This window comes from Ambystoma mexicanum, chromosome 8 (assembly GCF_040938575.1).
Source record: "Ambystoma mexicanum isolate Mex_15411 chromosome 8, UKY_AmexF1_1, whole genome shotgun sequence".
Taxonomy (NCBI): Eukaryota; Metazoa; Chordata; class Amphibia; order Caudata; family Ambystomatidae; genus Ambystoma; species Ambystoma mexicanum.
The window spans coordinates 1,496,663,962-1,496,682,377 of record NC_090929.1 but is presented as its reverse complement, the minus strand read 5'-3'; positions in this window follow the sequence as shown (position 1 = coordinate 1,496,682,377).

Sequence of the window (18,416 nt, the reverse complement as noted above, 5' to 3'; positions counted from 1 at the left end):
GGATATGCAGTCTCGCTGGTGGGGAGGGCACTCACCATGTGCCCCCCACTTTCATGCACCCTTGGATGCACAGTGGGCTCGAAAGTCCGCCGAAAACCATCACTTCTTCCCAGGATCAAAATTGGATCATCAGGAGCTCCTCCAAGGAACGTCCTCTCACGTAGCCATCAAGCCACGCCCCCTAGTCTAAAACATAGTTTAGACATATTTTGGATGAAAGTTCCTATGTAAACACTTAGAGCAAACGAGGCTCAAAGCGTTTACATGGGAGCATCCATTTTGCCATTTCAGGCAGCCTCCTTAGCTCTGCCCTGGCGGCACTAAACAAGCAGCAAAAGCCCCCTACTGGGAGCTTTTGCTTACTGCAGCCAGAGCAGAGCTAGCTGCCTTCACTTTCGTTTTACGTTTTCGGTGCTCCCCAAGCCCAGGGAAGCACAGAAAACGTAAAATGAAGGCAAAAAGCAGAGGTGCAGCAATTAAAAGTACAACGTTGGAAAACCACGGAAATCATAAATCCAACAACGTTGTTATTGTGACTGCAGCAGCTTTCGTGTGGAGTCTCCTGGGCTCCCCCAACCCTGAGGGAGTCCAGGAGACTCCAAGCAAAAGCCGCCACAGTCAGAATTACAGCGTTGTTGCATCTGTAAATACCACAGCATTTACAAATACAACAAAGTTGTATTTCTGACTGCGGCAGCTTTCGCTTGTAGTCTCCTGGACTCCCTCAGGGTTGGGGGAGCCCAGGAGACTCCACACGAAAGTGAGAAACACTGCAGCATTTCAAAACACACCCGCGTTGTGTTTCTGCCTGCCGCAGCTTTCACTTTGAGTCTCCCGGGCTCCGCTGCAGCATTTTGAAACACACTTTGAGTCGGGGGAGCCCGGGAGACTCAAAGTGATAGTCACGGCAGGCAGAAAAACAACACAGTTGTGTTTCAAAAACGCTGCGGTTTTCTTTCTATGTTTCTTGGGCTCCTGCGGCTCAGAGGAGCGTGAGAAACTTGGAAAGAAAACAGCAGCGTTTTTAAATACAACATTTTAAAAGCTGCAGGTTTCTTTCTAAGTTTTCCAGACTCCTCCAGCCTAGAAAACTTACGTTTGAGCTTCATTTGCTCAATACTTTACATAGGGACTTTACTTTAAAAAAAAAATGTTAGATATATTTTTGATTATTGGCTATCTTTTTAGCCAATAATATTTCTGAGCGCTCTATTCCTTTAATGTCTAAACTTTGATTAGTGTTCGTTGTACCCATTTCAAAACGTGCTTCAATGTATGGGACAATGAACTTTAATGATTCCACTCTCTGCCCTCCACCCCCACACAGAGCACCATGGAGCACCTGTATGGTTATGGAACCCCCCCAACCTTGACTTCCACTTTACATGTAGTTACATTTTACTTCACTGTGTGCCAGCCTGAAAGTTAGAAAAGTATAAAATAAGTGTATGAAAATTGGCCCAGATTTGACCTGGAATTCAAAGCCTATCGGGCAGAAACTATTCAATTAAAAATTGAGCCGTTATTCACCCTACCCATTTGGTGTTGCATTACCTCAAAGTATGTGTTTTTTCTCCTGGCACTCAGGGCCCCCAGGGACCTGGTACTCAAAATGTCAATTACGCTAACAGAATCCCATCTGGTGAGGGTGGGATAGCTTAGGCTTTTTTGATTTTTAGAAGTAAAATAATAACAGTAAGTGTGTTTCTGAAATGGAGGTCTGATAACCAGACCCCCTTTTCATAATGTGCCTCTGTTGAGGAAGTAGCAGGTTGAAATGTCACATGTCCACGCCTGACAGCTGCTGAAAGACAAAGTTCCAGCAGGCAGTGGTGGCTTTTTATTCATCTGCATCACTGATTGAAAACATAATAATTGCGTACCCTAGTCAGCCTAGTGGTATGTTAAATTGAAAAGAGAAGCCATGTCTGATAATGACGTGGTGGATTTTAGGATCACACAATTATACAGCCATGGGGTTTGGAAATCATATTACTGTCAGCTATGTGAGCAGTGCTTCAACAATGTCAGGTCTCATGTGTATTAGCTGTCTGGCCTGTGCTTCATGGGCAGTCCTGACATAACAAACGTGGGGTTTCACCATCTTGGTTTTTGTGAGGGCTCTCTACCCTTCCTGACCATCCCACTTCCTGCAGACAAAGCACTCTGGGTATGATGTCAGAAAACAAAGGAAACATTTTACAGCCGCCTGGATTGAACTGCTTGTAACAGCCTTGCTTTGAACCAACCCACTGTAGCATTGTGCCTTTATTAAAGAATGAATCCCTTCCCTTAGTTGATTCATCTTTGGACAAGAAGGATTCACCTGCAGCTCTTTAGGGATACAGTTTATGCCAAAACTCTCTGCCTTAGAGTTAAAGACAGGGAACTCCAAGGAAGAGGAAAGCCCCACCCACCACAAGGGCACATTTTGGGATGAAACTGTTGTGTACAAGGTCTCTACAACAGAAAGACTGGCACTCAGGATCCTTATTACTGGGGGTGGCAGAGCCCTGCAAGTTTGCTCTGCAACCCTTTGTAGCTGAAAAACGCAGAAAAGGACATATCTTGCCTCTTGGACCCTGGACTCTGTCTTCCAGCAACCACAGAACCCAGAAAGTGAAACCTGGCTCTCCACGGATTTCAGAACCACCTCAATGCTGTTTTGGGTACCTTTGATGCCTTATAATCTGCTCCATGACAATCATTGGAGCTAACTCTGACCTTGACTGCCTATGCATGTCTGTGTTTCGCTCAATGTCAACACTGAAGCTCTGCTGTCACTGCTGTGAGGCCTGCTAAGTCTTCTAGCATCCACAACTCGGTAGTGCCCTCTGGCCACCAGCTTCTTCAAGTTCCAAGCCGTTGCTTCTGTAGTACCCGATGTCCAGACTCCCAATTCGATGCCGAAAAAGCTTCCTGTACATTGTTGAGCCTTAAAGAGACATACAGTATTTGAAGGGGCTCTGATCCACCTTAAAGGACACCACTGACTTTTAATCGCCCTTTCTAGCCTTTTTAAAGACATCATCTCGGGGGGATAGCTATGGGCAACATGCTCGCCTTGGAAGCAAGGCGGCACAGAGCACCGTTATAAATAACCTATCATATCCTTGAACCCTGACATTTGCTGCTTAATGCAATCACATCCACCCTTCCCATAACCCAGAATATCCCTGTATTCCAAAGTCTGCATTCTCTGTGCTTCATTTACAAGGGTGGGTCTTCTTTAGTTGAATGCATTGTTCATTTTTATTAAACTTCCTATTTATTATGCAACCTTTGTTCCATTGTTGTTTGAGCTGCAGCTATATCACCTCACACCCCATCTGTAAAATACAGACTGCCTTCGGCTTGGGCTATCAAAGAAGGCATATCTGCAGGTGGTGCCTTTTTTTCCTTCATGATTGAGGTCACTGGGGGGGGGCGTGGCTAACCGCCATGTAGAGCAGACGTGTCTTCTGAGAGCTCCGCGCTGATGTGCCATGATAAGCTGTTTTAAGTGACTTTAAAGTGCTCCGGATCCCTACAAGTTGCACCATCCGCCGCAGAACCTCCTCAGCAACTTTTGCGCCGTCCCCCAAGAGACGGCTAACACCTCTATCCGGCGTGCGAAGAGGGCCGCCGAGCGGATTCAAAATGGCGGCTCTCGCGCCCTAATCCCTCGAAAGGCCGGAGCGCACTGTCACCACTGGCGACGCTGCCCGCCGGTGGGAGAAGAAGATCCTGAGCTGCCGACTTGCGCAGGACCCGGAGGAGGGGACTGAACAGCTGCATTCATCGATCGAGAGGACCGACCCGGACACCCCTGCCGGACCGCGCCCTGCCCGTGGCGCGCGACTTAGCTGAGGTATGCCCTGGATAGTCGCGAGGGCCCCGGCGTGAGCGGGCCGACTGGTACCGCAGAGGTAGGCGGGCACGGTGGAGGACACCTACATTGGCGGCAAGGTGCGGGGGGCCTGGGGCCGTGCATTATTCTACTCCCTGCGCCTGACTTGGCCGCTGGTGGCAACGCAAGAATTTGGGCTCGCCTCCCTGAGGCATTGAGACCCCGGCTGTCTTCTTTCCCCCCCCCCCGCCTGCTGACCCTTCATCGAGGGGAGGTGTGGGCGAAAACACCTGGCCCCTGCCTGCAGACTGATGCTCCGGCGGACCGTGAGGCCCACTCCTAGGGCCACCACCACTTCACAGCCGACAGCAAGGGGGGCCGTTCGCGCCTGCTTGAAATGAGATACCTTTTGTTTACCGAAATTGGCCTGCTACCCTGCAGCTTCTTATCATCGCCCTGTCGCCCCTGCGGCGGGAACGAGAGATTCCCCTGCTGCTAGCTGCCTCTCGATTGCGCCCCCGGCATTCTCGGTGCGGGGAGGCCCTGTGTTGACGACATGTCCGGCAGGAGCGGCAGGCCCAAGCAGCAGCGCCAGACCACGATGGACACCTTCGCAGCCTGCGAATCCCCAAATTCTGAGGGCACAAACAAAGCGGCCTCAGACGCTCAGTCTAACCCCACGGCAGTCACGGCTTCGGAGCCTAGTAACACCCAGATACTCAAAGCCATCAAGCTTTTCCAGGCAACGATGGAAAACAAAATAGATGCCGTTGCCACAGACCTGGGCCTCCTGCGTCAAGATGTCCGCTCCTTGGCCGGCAGGACTGAGGCGCTTGAAACACAAGTCCGGGAAAACACTGAATCCAAAACTCACCTTCTTCGATACGTCGATGAGCTTCAGCAAAGGGTCAAGAACTTGGAGGACAGAGCCGAGGAGGCGGAAGGGAGGGCTCGCCGGAACAATATCCGTCTCCTCGGACTTCCAGAGGGTTCCGAAGGCTCCGACCCCACTAACTACATAGAGAACCTCCTGCTACAAGAGGTGGGAGCTGGCAAACTCTCGTAGGGCTTCACCATCGAGAGGGCCCACAGATCCCTGGCTAAGAAAACACTGCCGGGGGCCCCACCCAGGCCGGTGATAGCGAAGGTTCTCAACTACAGGGATCGTGAAGTTATTCTGGCCTTTTCCCGAGCTGGCGGCCAAATCCAACGGGACTCTGCTGAAATCGCCATATACCCTGATTACACCTTTCAGGTCCAAATGAACAGAGCGCAGTTCATACACACCAAGGCCAGATTGAAAGCCGCCGGGCTGCGTTATATGCTCCTGTATCCTTCTAGGCTTAAAGTACTGCATAACAATAAGGCGCACTTGTTCGACACTCCGGCCCAGGCCAGGGACTGGATGGACGGATTACAGATCCCTGGTATTGAGGAAAGGAAACGGAGACCGAGATAACGATCCTCCTGTCATCCTGGGGGGAACTATACCTGTTTGAACTGCTACACAGCTGATTGGATCCTCCTTGCGGAGACCCGGGGTCCAAGTTCACTCCACCCCCTGATTGTTTCTTTTTTTTGGGTATATATACCCGCCCGTAGGGCACCTGGAGACCAATGCACGGTCCAACGGAGCAGAAACGGGACAGTCATAACGAGGGTAACCTCGCTGGGCCAGTTCTATGTTTGGAGTTCTTACAGTTAAGGTGGCATGGTGGGAATAGGGGAGTTTTTGCACAAGTTGGGGACATATACTGGGACATAACAAGACCACGGGGACAATTCACATGCGACGTAGCACCTCCTACATCCCGAGCTCCACCCGTTACACACAATAAACCACATTACGCCTATGGCTGACACAATAAGGGTCGTTACTTGGAACGTCAGGGGCCTGAACAGGTTTGTTAAACGCGTGTCCAAACCTACCTGAAAAGATGCAAGGTCAGAATCGTCATGCTGCAAGAAACCCACTTAACTCCCAAGAAACTGGAAGCCCTGGCAAAAACGTGGCGTGGTACCCTAATAGGTTCGACTTACTCCTCCTACGCCAGAGGGGTTCTGATTTGGATTGCCCCTACTGTTCCTTTCAAACTCACTAGCACTAAAACAGACAACGAAGGTAGGATGGTGGTGGTGTGCGGCTCCATCGAGGGCAAAGAGGTATGCTTGGTCAGTACTTACGCACCCAACCATGACGCGACTGCCTTCTTCCAATCCCTTCACACGCGACTCAGCCCGTATATGGACAGAATTATGATATGGGGGGTGACCACAACTGTACCCTTGACCCTCTACTTGACAGATCCGATAACAAACACGATCGACCCTCCCCTCCAGCCAAAATACTTTCCAAACTAATCCAACAGTTGCAACTCAGTGACCTATGGAGGGTCCAGCACCCTGATGAACGTGAGTATTCCTTCTACTCCCCACCTCACGCCGTACACACCAGGCTGGACTACATCTTTCTCAGCCTAACGCAACAGTTGATGCGCGCTACCTGCCTAAGGTGCTTTCGGATCACTCTCCCCTTCTGGTAACCTGGGAGGTGTTCCCGCCCACACCCCCTATACCCACATGGAAGCTGAGGGCTGAGGCTCTGCTTGATTCTGCATTCAAGGAACGCATAAAAGATAGCACTGAGGAATATTGGCAAAATAATCTGCATAGCGTTAGATACTTGAGCACAACTTGGTCATGAGGGGCGAGATTATTGCAGCAGTTGGGGGAGCTCAGAGATCTATTACATCCTCGCTTGAGCGCGCAGAAAGGAACCTGAGTACGCTCGAAGGCAGGGCTGACCCATCCCCTGACCACTTACAAAAAATGGCCGAACTTAGACAAACCTGCCTAACTCATTGAGAATCCCTCGGTAAACTGAGTTACACCAAACACACAGAGAGAATCCATGCTCTGGGAGACAAGCCCGGGAAACTCTTAGCTTGGCTCTATAAAAGGGAGACCCCCAGGCCACCCATCTGCCACATACTCACCCCTGACGGCACGGCCGTACATACCCAACAAGAAATCAATTTGGTCTTTACCGACTTCTACCGTAACCTGTACTCCGAAGCCCCGCCCCCCTCTGACACCAGGATCGAAGACGCCCTTGACGTCATCGACCTACCTAAATTAGACTCGTAATTGGCTGAGACCCTTTACGAGCCCGTCACCCCCGACGAGGTCAGGGTGGTAATTAGATCGCTACCAGCTGGGAAAACCCTGGGTTCGGATGGGCTCCCGGGGGAATTTTACAAGACCTATGAGGAAACACTTGCCCCAATATTGGCCCAGGTCTTTAATGAGGCCTTTGAGCATGGTACCCTCCTGGACTCCATGAATGAGGCCGTGATTTTACCCCTTCTTAAACCGGGGAGGGACGGGGCAGATTGTGGTTCATACAGGCCCCTCTCTATGCTTAATGTTGACTGTGAGATCCTTACCGCCCTGCTTGCGAATAGACTGCGCAGAGTTATCCCTCTGTTGATCCATCAAGACCAAACGGGATACGTCCCGGGGTGCTCCATCACTGAGAACCTGCACAGGTAACATCATGTCATCTATAGCACTGATGGAAGGCTGCAGAAACTTGCAGTGGCATCACTTGACGCCACCAAAGCTTTTGATTCTGTGAGGTGGGACGGGCTGTATGCCACCATGGCCAAAATGGGAATAGGCTCTGTATTCCTAAAGTGGACCCAGCTAGTTTATGCCAGCCCCTCTGCGAGAGTACGCACCAACGAAACCTATTCTGCTAAATAGTCCCTACACAGGGGCACCCGCCAGGGGTGCCCTCTGTCTCCCATGTTATACATACTTGCTGCTGAACCAGTGGCGGCCTACCTGAGACAGGAATATGGGGAGGGTGGCATTAAGATAGACGGGGTGACCCACCTCATCTCTATGTACGCTGACGACACCCTATTGTACCTACGAGACCCTGAGCACCTCCTTCCCTACATCTTGGAAACCCTGGACTGCTTCCACAAGCTCACCGGAATCCAGATTAATAGGAGCAAATCTTGCCTTTACCCCCTCGCATCACTTTGCACCGATGAATACAGATCCCTCCCCCCTCTAGATCTCGAATGGCAGGCAACTTCTTTCAAATACTTGGGGATAACCATACACAGCAACCCAGGCACGGAACACATCCTTAATACTGTAAGAGCCAAAGACTCTCTCACAAAATCCATGGAGTTCTGGGGCCGGCTCCCGCTTTCGATGGCCGGGAGGGCTGGTCTCCTTAAAATGGTCGCCCTTCCCCGCCTACTACATAACTTCACTACCGTCCCCTTCAACACCCCCCCTCATTCTTCAAAGAACTCAACAAACTCTGTAGGGGCTTCCTCTGGCAGGGAGGTAGGCACAGGGTATCGTTGGAGACTCTCCAAACACCAGACGAAAGGGGCGGACTTAAGATCCCCAACTTTGAGCTGTACTTCCTCGCCAGCCAGCTGAGACATGTCACGCAATGGATGGCCGATGAGAGCACGACGGACACCCGCCTCCTCCAACCGGCCCTTCCCCAGATGTTACTCAGACACATAATGTGGGCTGGGGAGGGTGCTATGAGACACTGCCCTTACCTCGCCAAGCTCGGGATCCGGCTTTGGAAAAGGGCCTGCAAACTGGTTGGGTCGGACGACCCGTTCTCCCCACAGATCCCTATCGCTGCACTTATGGTTAATCATTCTTGGGGGCAAGTTGAAACACGTACACAATGGGAGCCCCTCGGGGTGGCCACGCTTGGGGACTTGATTCAAGAACAGGAAATCCTAACTTTTTCGGAACTCTGTGAGACCACGGGCCTCCCGGCAGGACCGTTCCTGTTGCGCAGGTTGGTCGTACAGGCCTTGTGCAGGAGATGGCCGGTCGCTGCCGACCTGACTGAAGAGAATGAATACATCGAAATGATACTGAACTCCGCTGAGGGGGGGCATGAAACCTCACGAATCTACGAGGCCCTGTTGTGGGGTACGACCAGGGGAGACCTCAAATGCAGGAGTAAGTGGGAAACTGAACTGGGCCTTGATTGGGGTGATATAACCCACTACCATAAGAAGGTTTCCAGGAACGCCCGCTTGCCGCTTATTCAACTGTACATCACCAACAGAGCGTACCTCACACCTGAAGTCATATCAAGATTCACAGGTGCTGGAACCCAATCATGCCCCAAATGCAGTGAACCCAGGGCGGGAATGACTCACATGTTCTGGGGCTGCCCAGTAATCAGGGAGTTCTGGTCACAAGTGAAGGACAGGTGGCTGGCGCAGACATCGTAGTAGAGGTGGACGAGCCTACGGCCTGCATCCTGGGCATATATAGGCTAAACAGGAAGAAAAAAACCCTATCCAAGCTCACTGACCTTATATACATTACAGCCAAAAGACGTATTGCTATGGGGTGAAAAAGCCCCAGAGATCCACACATGCCCCTATGGTGGGGAGACCTTACGGATTGGATCATAGCTGAAACCGCGGCATGGGAAACGGCTATCCATGTGCAAAGACTAGATTCCAGCGAGGAACTACACCGTTGGGTGGTCCTGACGGTGCCCTTGCTCCACCGTGAGGCAGAGGATTTGGAGCGGAGTGGAGAGAGTTGCCTGGATACGGGCACGGACTAGAGAGGAACAGTGAACTAACTGTGGTCTTGGGGTGGGGATGTTGGGGGGGGGGTTGGGTTGTTTTCTTGATATGCTTGACCAATCACCAATGATGTTTGGTTTACTCTTTGTTTATCTCTTGTTATTAAACCAATAAACAAATTTAAAAAAAAAATGATTGAGGTCACTGCTGTTTTAAAAGTAGTGTGGGTGGGTTTGAGCAGGTGGTTTAGCCACCACTCACCCCTGTACTCTTGCAGAGCATTAATCACTTTGCCACACGTGTCCCCATGAGTTCAAGCAAGTGGTGTGAGTGGTAGAAATGTGTTTTTGTTGAGTAGCTTAATGCCTGACGTCCATCATTTGTATAGTCATGGTCCCGCACTCTGCCAAAAGACCCGGCTGCATCCCATTCATAGCACTTTCCCCATCCCCTTCCAACGTTTGGTAGGCCACTGGCATCTCCTGTTCTGGTAGGCACCAGTGGTAGGAACCCAACCCCTGTTTATTTGTTCTGCCCTAAGAATGGATCCCTGTAGGTAAGCTATGCGTTGCCTTTTGGCGATCTGAATTAAAGCATGGGTCCTCAAGTTTGTGTATTATTGCTCAAGTCGAGGAGCCTGTGACTGAACATGCTTGATCCTACATCCTCTTCTCTACAATCAATCACAAGACACTATAACTACCAGTGAGAACCACACAAACGTAGAAAGTACATTGTTCCTCGTTCTAATGTACACTTGCCCGGCTTCTGTTATTTTCACCCTGTCACGGTCTTCTCAGCCAGTTCCGTTCCACCCTCCACATTCCTCGCATTCCCGCGCGGTCTATCCCACCGCATACCGTGGCGCTGAAGGACTCCAGCTGAGCACGCGCTATTTGTCAAGACAGAACAGCACTGAGGCAAGTGGGGCGCTGCTGCTTCAGCATGTTTGCCTAATTTCTAAAGCAACGCGCCCTCCCTTCGCATTCCTTTTTCCTGTAGCTGCTGACAGAGCGACAGAGGGGAGGGCAAGGAGTGTGACCGAGGAGGGAACTCGAAGCCCGGAAGAGGTTTTCCACATCAGCAGTTGCAGAAGTAGGGAAAGAAATAATATGTTTGTTTTCTAATGTGGCTTTACTGAGCGTGTACTGCAACCGTACTGTCCTTCAGGGGGGACGAGGCCTCCACTGGATCAAGCTCAGCAGTTAGGCGAACCGGTTTGAAATACTTCAACCGGCTGCATTTTTAACTTTTTTGACGATTTAGCCAAAAGCGTTGGTGCACAGATGGCAACCACTTTTAGGGCCTAAAGCCATGCACCGCCTGCCTTTGACAGGCACCCGCGGGACAGTGGGGCACTTTAACCGTTTTCTATTTCCAATGCGATAAATAGAAAAAAGACCTTTTCTATTTCCAGCATCACCAAAAATGTTGCTGTTTTTAGATTATGCGAGCCTGCTCATGATAGTGACACAAACTATGTTTTTCTTTTTCCTGCACAAGGGAGCCGGATCGTGCCAAGCAGAAACACACACGTTTGCACTTTGAGGACAGGCGCTTTTGCTCACAATAAAAATGATCATTTTTTTCCATTTCTAGAACTTCCGGGTCAGCCTGTGTTAAGATTAGAGAACAATAGAATTTTGAGGGACAATCTTAGAAATCCTGGTTGTGTTCACATCCTCTAAACTGAGGGGTTAGTATTTGTGCAATAATAAGGGATCATTTCAATAACCTAATGTTATTGGCGCATTTGATTGCACACATCGCTCTAAAGGAGCATGTCAATCTTGGCAGACTTATTACAGGGTATAACTAGGGAGAGCAGAAAGGGAATGTTCTCTCGCAACACCTTATAGGACTTTGCTTTACATCCATAATGAGGGTCTACATCTTCGATACCTGTGCAGATTGATGGTCCAACATATTGTAATTTGCCTCGCTCTTCCCTTAACGAGAACAGGGTTATTTAGCTTTGCTCCGGGCGGGACTGGTATGCTGGACATTAGGAAGAAGACATCTGCAGATGTATTCCCACCATATCATATGAAGAATACAATAGTTCATGTCATTTGTGTGATTGAACCATGCAGAGGCCTGAAAACAAAATGATGCAGTCAAATGCATCCCCCCATTGCCGACAGGAGAGTCATCTTGACAAAAAACCTTAGCACTAACCCATCTACCAAGAAACAGAGGGAGGTTAGGCTGAGTTCATATCCAGCCCCCAAGCCTTTGGTTTTAGCTCTTGTTAATGTTTGGAGTTTGGATTGCTTGGATAAAGCTGTGCTCCATAAATCGTCCCCTTGAACCCCCACACACTGAATGAAGATAGTTTTCTATCAAACCAAATGACATCCTTGTGGCATGTAAGGTAGATTGACTGAAACAACGATGGCTTGATGCTATTGTCTTACATTCGTGCTCCAATCATTTTGTAAACTGCGCTGCAATCCTTTTAATGTATCAAATTTAGCAATTCAGATCTGGCGATTAAGCTCTTTTTAGCTTGGAATTCCTGGCCAATCAGCAGTTATGATCACAAGTCATAGAGGTGATGAAAGAAAGATTATGAAACAGCTAAAGGATTGTAAGGGAGCTCTCTGGGTCAGGGGGTTCCTGCAAGTGATTCCCTCCGGGATCTAATAATGGTGGCTCAATGAAATTAGATTTGCATTGTGTACCTCTACCGAGGATATTAATGGACATATCAGGGGTGCTGCCTGTAATGAGCCCTTGATTACATCAGGTGTACCACCTAACACTCGTGCAGTCTCACAGACCTCCTAAATTAGCAGTGATGCTTATCCCCATAATGAATGTATGGAATGTGGCAGGCCTGGGGACAAAACACATCAAGCAGCGTGATACTTCGCTTTTAGGGATTGTATGTGATGTCACTGCAGGAGGCTTTGTCCTTGGTTCCCATCCATCCTTGATGGGTACACAGGCACATTTTTACAATTTACATCCAACAATTATTTCTCTCTCGTCCCTCAAGAAGTTGTATCTACTTTTCTCTCTAAGACCCCACTACCATAAACTGCGGTGTTCCCCAAGGATCATGTACAGCTCCCACTCTTTGCAACCTTTTCACAAAACCCCTCTTCGACCTACTTGACTCTATGGGTGTGGCATATATCAACTATGCAGACGACACTCAAGTACTTTTACCACTATCCGGCCTCTATCACCAAGACGCCACGGTCCTTCACGACATCTATGCTACAATCCAAGCCTGGATGGCGATCAATGGCCTTTGTCTCAACGGGGATAAGACTGAAATCCTTATACTTGGTCAGAAAAACACAATAGCTAAGCTAAGCCCCCAGTACGCCAATTTCAACATAGACAACTTTACCATCACTGTATCATCCTCCGTAAAGACTCTAGGCGTACACATTGATGCAAACTTATCAATGACCAAACAAGTCAGCGCCATAGCCTCTGCATCAGCTTAAAGCACCAAACTTATCAATGCCATTAAACCATACCTGTCCGCTCCCAACTACCTAGCAACAGCCAGAGCAACAATAGGTGCCAAACTCGACTATTGTAACGCTTTCTTAGCTGGCACCTCTTCCAAAAACATTCACAGACTACAAACTACACAAAACAATGCCCTAAGAACCGCTATGAGCATCCCTAGAAGAGACCACATATCCCATCCCAGACAAGCAGCACAGTGGTTACAGGTCAAAGACCGCATTACTCTTAAAATCCTCACCATCACACACAGATGCATCTACAACACCACTCCCACATATCTATCGGAAGCTATATCAAGAACAGCTTCCACACGCCCTACAAGATCTCAGTACACCAACCAGCTGCACACACCACGCATTAAGAGAGATACTGCTGGTGGGCTAGGTTTCTCTTACATTGCGCCGAAACTATGGAACTCACTCCCTGCCACCTTCAGAGCGGAAACCTCCATCTCTGTCTTCCGCAATAATCTCAAAACCACCTTCCTCAACTAACACTGCCACCACGCCTTGTCCTCCTAACTTGTATATTGTAATATAAATGTAATATAATCTATTGTAATCTTTGTATATATACTGTATCACAAATGTAATCACACCTCACTCAAACCGCTCACTATGTAACAAATGTCGACATCTTTTTATGTAACTAAGCTCTGCCTTGTAACAAGTGCCACAATGCTCATGGGCTGCTGTGCGCTATATACATTTGAATTAAACAAACAAACAAACAAACAAACAAACAAACATGGATTGTGGAGGGTGATTGTAATTTAAAGGTAGGGAATGGCTCTCCAGAAGGGGTCTATGATGTGGAGCAACATACTGCATGGGGTCTCCCTGATGTGGATGTGACAGATGGTCATTGCGACACTGCAGGTCTGAACCTCAGGCACCACAGAAGGGGCTCCTTTGAAGAATATTTATTTTTCTTCCACTTGCAACTACTTCCTAATAAAAAGAATTGACTGGCCTCTGGTTAAGAACATATAAATAACTGCTAGGATACAAAAGTGGTCATATCCTTATGGCTTCTACGTGCTATGACTCCCCATGACACTGTGCAAGGCTCAAAGTCTGAACACTGCAGAGCCAGAGACAGGCTTTGTGCCCTTAAGCACCTTTCACAGAAACACAAGCCTAGGGTTTTGCAAAAAAAAAAAATCTTTTTGGGATCCATGACTTATATGACAAACCCCCTAAAATTGAAGGCTGTTTTGCTCACTTTTCAGTGAGCTTTTTCAAACTTGGCAAATTCAGATTTTGACATGCATCTCATCCCAAATGTTTGTTTGGGGCCTAGGAGAGTAAGTAAGTAAGTAGAAGGGCTTAGCGTCTGCGTCTTCTTGGGCATGGCTTAAACACACCTTGGCTCACCATGAGATTGGTAGATTCCAGACATAGCCCCCTGGGACAGCAAACACCTTTCTCCAGCTGTATCTCCTTTCGGCTCTGCACCTCATAGAATACAGTTGAGTGCCATGATAAATGTGGTCGAATTGTATGGAATTGTACGATCGGACCGAAACAAAAGGTCCGACCGTACAAAAAGTCCACAAAATGCTACCACCAAAGGTTCGAACACCAAAAGGTCAAATCTTTGGTGGTAGCATTGTAGGTAAGTATAAAAAAAGACTGTGTGTGCTGCGGGGGTGTCCCCTGCAATACCCCGCTCACTATACTGTGTGGTATAGTGAGCGGGGTGTTGTGGGGAACACCCCTGCAGCACACCTGAAAAAAAATAAGAAAAAGGGGGCTGCGGGGGTGTCCCCCTTACCACCCCGCTCACTATACTCTAAAGTATAGTGAGCGGGGTATGCGGGGGAAACCCCTGCAGTCCCGAAAAAAAAGAAAAGGACCCTGCAGCGCCGGTTCCCGGTCACGGAAGTGAAAGGGAACAGGCGTTGCAGGGAGACAGCCTGAAGAAAAGGTAAGTAGGGTTTGTTTATGTTGGGGGTGTGGGTGGGGATGTGTTGAGGGTGTGGGTGGGGGGGGTGTCATGGGTGCATTGTGGGTGTGGGTATGTAGGGGTTTTGAATGTGTGTTCGCATGGGAAATGAACAAACCTTTTGTGGTTCGTACATTTCACATGCAAACTTTCGGCCACGGGAAAATCAGCCTCATAGTTCCTCCACCTTTTCCTTCCCATGCCTTCCTGAGCATCTTATCTTTCTTCTGCCCTCATCCTAACTATCTACTCATCTATGCTCCTCCCCGCCACTACTGTATGCTCTATCCTATCCCTTCCTTACCTCTATGAGAGGCAAAAAGCACATCAATGCCATAATCTATGGCAGGAGGTGCTAATCAAATGCAAAATAACATGGCATAGCCCTATGAATCAGATTCTTTCTTATGGCTATAATTGCCATGCTAGACTCCAAATCGTACAGGGCAAACTCCACGAGGATGCAATAGGGCACAATGGCAACAACATCAAATGGGCTTCTTTGATATCACGACGGAAACTAATCGCACCTGTTTTGGTTAGGATATACACCATATAAAGAAAAAAAATATATTTTCCATCGGAAATTACATGTGCATTAAAGATTGTCAGCAGCTCGATGTATCTCGGCTTTTTATTGTAAGACTTGTTATTACGGCTGTTATGTAAGATTTTCACAGAACTGGTAAATCTTCCTGACCTGGGTCAACCCCAGATCTTTTTGCTCTACTAGTGGGAAATTTTTCCTTAATACTTAAGTGAGTGGGACCTTTTTCCACACTCACAGAATCATTAACTCTTTTTATGGGTGTCATTTATTTGACTCTCCATAGTGTCTTTATAAAGTTATCCTCTTTAACAACTTTTTGGCAATAAGTGCCTGTGGTTGCTGGGTTGCCCTAGGGGCTCCCCTTTTAACTTTCTTTTGCTAACCTTGAGAGAACTACAGTTCCAAAGGGTAGAAAGGTCTTTGGATCCCTTTTACATTTTATTTTGTGAAACCAGCACACCCCACCTTATGCGGAGTGCTGGGGAGATACAATGTATCACCTTTCACACTAAAACTGTAACAATTATGTTACAGGGACAAGCTTACCTTCAATGGCTGGTGGCAGTGGTACCTTTGTGAAAACAGAAATAAAATATCGAGGCAAAGTACCCCAAAAGGAAATACACCGAACACGGGTTACAAAGGAACATACAAAGTACTTTATTTTATACTGAATCCAGTTACAAAAACAGAGCAAAATCAGATAGCTATCGGCCCTCAGTACAACACAACGAACTCCAGCGTGGTTCAGTGAGAGACGTTGTACATTAGAATGAATTTGCTTTTTATACATTTGGTGGGCGCGATATCCAGCCCCACTTCGGGTTAATATTCCTTTTAATACATCACCGATCTAGGGTTCGTGCCAAGTCTCAAACAACCGCATATAACTGGTTTGCCTTTAATACATGTATCAACAAGCATATCCAAAAACTGTGTATTATAAAGTTTTCCATGCAGGCCTTCTTAAACATTAATACAATGGGCCTCATTATGACCCAGGCGCTAAGTGTTTAACGGCGCCGTAAAAGGCTGCGGCGCTGTTAAACACCTAGCGCCTAATTACAAGGTCCCTTTGCGGGACCCGACCTTAACGGCTGGTTTTACCAGCCGTTAAAGTAGGGACCCGCAAAGGGACCTTGGAGCTAATTACGGTACCGCAAGTTGCGGTACTGTAATTAGCGCCTTCCCCATTCCCATTGAGCCCTATGGGGCAAAAATGGGAATGGGGAAGGGCCATGGCGGCATGGGGAATTACCGCCCCACCAACCTCGGAATGGGGTGGTAATACCCCATTCCGCCATGGCGGACTCCAGCATGGACCATGGTGCTAATAGCACCATGGTTTAGTGCCGGAGTCCTAATGAGGCCCAATGTAGTTAAACAGATGTTCTTCGTTCAGTATTTGAATACATTGTCTCAACATATGCTTGTGGATTAGTTTCATTGCACGAGTAATCCTTCTAAACATAGGTCAACGAAGGACAAGGTGTCAGTTCACAACCTCAACAAGTGGCCTGCAGGCAAATTACACATTAGCTATGTACAGAGGTCAAGACGGCCATGTTGTATTCTGGAATGACATCGTCCACCATTTTAGCTCACACGCTGACTTTTACACAATGAATCCTAAAATGGCAGTTTGACCTAAAATGGCGGCGTACATGGATTTAAGGTCAGGACCTTGCAACACAGATTTCTTTTGCAAGCTTGGCGTAGGCCAATATTAATTTATTTATTACAATAGGAGGCACGATATACTTTCACAGTTGCAGTAAAGGCACCCAAGGGTGCTCATTTTACCAAAATGGCCCCTGAATTCTTTTTTCACCATTTTAGTGTTCCTTGACCTTTCTTGTTCCTTCCCCTGACATCCAGGGTGGGAAATTCCTTTGTGTGATTTTTATCTTCGGTGGGAGTCCCCTGTCCCCTCCCCCCCGCTCAGGCTCCAGTCTGTCTGTGAGGGCAGGAATTGAGGGAGGAGTACAAAACTCCACAGCCCTTTGTCTTCCTCCTTGCCTGAATGGGGACAAATCCCCGTGGGAGGGTGGCTGTCCTGATTGGACAACCAGACCGCCCCTTCCTGTAAAATGCAAGGAGAGAATGCAGAGGTTGTGCTGTAGTTCTTGTTAAATACTGCAAACCTGGAAGCTGAAGAGTAGTCGACCACTGGACCCAAAACTGAAGAGGATGATGAAGGAGAAGTGCTGAAACAAATTCCAGCGACCGGAGAGCATGCTGTGTAACTGGAGCCTGCTGTAACCCTTCCTTCCATTCAACCTCGGGACAATGACCGATACCTGAGCCTTAGGAAACCTCTAGACTGAAGAAGACCTGCATTTTGAGCCATCCCACGCATTGCTGCGACCTTGCGTTGCTGCAATTCCCCAATACACAGGGACCTCAAGCTACTGTGTGGTGCATGGTCCTCTGAATTCCGAATCTTGCTGAAACTTAGTGGGCAACCTGGTGGATCTCCAGAGACATGAATCAAGTCCAAAATGTCCCCTCAACAGAGAGCTGGAGCTTTGTAATGATGAGAATTCAACCACCAATTTCTGTCTTCCTCTCTGCTCCTTGAAAAGGTGCCAAATCCGCCGAACCAAATTCAGCTGCAAGGAAAACCTTGCCTAGAGCCTTCTTCATTGATCCCTGCTGCAAAGCTCCCTCTTAGGTCTTGTTTTTAGTCACTGCGACAAGGAATCCACTGACCGGGTAATTGGCTGCAGACCCTGAAGTCCTCCTGCTGCAAAATCTTCTTCAATGCTGAGGTACTGTGTTGGCTTGGGTATGTACTTACCTTAAGTCTCTTAGAATTTCTGCGTAGCTGTGGGTTGTTTTCTGGGATGGGGAGGCCTCTCATCCAGTGCACCCAGTCACGCTGCTAGCATCTTGCGAGGGTATCTTCTGTGAAGCCCCTGGACCCTCTTCTAACTCCAGAAGTAAAGTAGTCACCTGTTTGCTCAGACTTCCTACGTACTCCAGAAGTAAAGTAGTCACCTGTTTG